Consider the following 1,568-nt stretch of genomic DNA (forward strand, 5'->3'; position numbering starts at 1 on the left):
GATGTCCAGAGATTAACAAGATTCCATGGAATCTGATCAGGTTAGAGAAAATGGTTGCCTCCCATATCTTAAGCACTGTACTTCTCTCTCTGGTTGAATGGGGCATTCAAGAAGGGCTGGCATCTCTGGTGAGAGAGCTGGCCAGGCATTTTTCTTTTTCCTTTTTTTTTTTTAGGTTTTTTTGAAAGGCAATGGGGTTAAGTGGCTTGCCCAAGGCCACACAGCTAGGTAATTATTAAGTGTCTGAGATCGGATTTGAACTCAGGTACTCCTGACTCCAGGACTGGTACTCTATCCACTGCACCACCTAGCTGATCCCTGGCCAGGCATTTTTCAGAGCTGCTCATCCACCTTTGGTGTCTACCTGACCTTCAACTCTCACCTGTGGTTTCAAGAAGCCACATGTAGCATGGGCTGTGGCCACACTCCAGTAAAACCATCTCAATTCATGGGTTGAGGAGAAGCTATGAGCCTCCAAACCATCAATAAGGTAGGGAGCTGTCTACCCCGAGCATATTCCCCAGAGGATTGGGCAGATAAAAGCAATTTGTTTCAATGACTATGAAGGTGGCTGCCACTGGACTTAAATGACTCAGAAAAAAGTGAGACTGATGACTTTATGCAACTCTGACTCATTTAAATCCAATTTACACAGGAGACAAGACATCACCACATTATGTCATTGATTTTTTCAAAACTAGCAACAACTACTTGCTATATGAAAGACGGTAACCCATGTCACTCATGAAACTATACTGCCATAGAAGCCATTTTACATATATACTATAGCGTAAATGCTTGTCACATATGGGGAGTTTGTACCCATTAGTTTCCTATTTATATTAAACAAGAATAATGGTTTTTTCAAATTCTTTGATAAAAATCTATATTCCAGGGCTCTCCTTGCTATTTCTTGACATTGAAGATATATCAATGGAAATGTCAGACTTCACACCAGTTATTGCTCATTCTCACAATGTAACCAGTCCTTACTGTTTTTTTATCCATTCATCATATTTTCTTTAATGACAACCTTTATTATCTTATTAAACTTCTTTGTAGCTCCTTGCCTGTTGTGTTGCAACCTACCTTATTTTCAATCCTTCTAAGACTGCAGTATCCCATGATTCTGAGGCAAATAATAGAAAATTGATATTAAAAATATGGAATTTTGGGGGGCGGCTAGGTGGCATAGTGGGGGGGTGGCTAAGTGGCGTAGTGGATAAAGCACTGGCCCTGGAGTCAGGAGTACCTGGGTTCAAATCCGGTCTCAGACACTTAATAATTACCTAGCTGTGTGGCCTTGGGCAAGCCACTTAACCCCATTTGCCTTACAAAAAAGAAAAAAAAACTTAAAAAAAAATATGGAACTTTGTTTCAGGGAGAATCATGGGATTGTTCAAAGCACCTTGCAATTTCACACAAGTCTTCCTGTCCATTCTCAACCTCTTATCCCATTGTCAGTCCAACTCATAGACCAATTATAGTGTCTCTCCCAAACATCTACTCTACTAGATGAATTCTCTAGGTTATCCATCCAGCTGGGTATCATCATTTTTTTGATGCCA

Source organism: Macrotis lagotis, chromosome 1, assembly GCF_037893015.1.
Source record: "Macrotis lagotis isolate mMagLag1 chromosome 1, bilby.v1.9.chrom.fasta, whole genome shotgun sequence".
In the NCBI taxonomy this organism is placed as follows: Eukaryota; Metazoa; Chordata; class Mammalia; order Peramelemorphia; family Peramelidae; genus Macrotis; species Macrotis lagotis.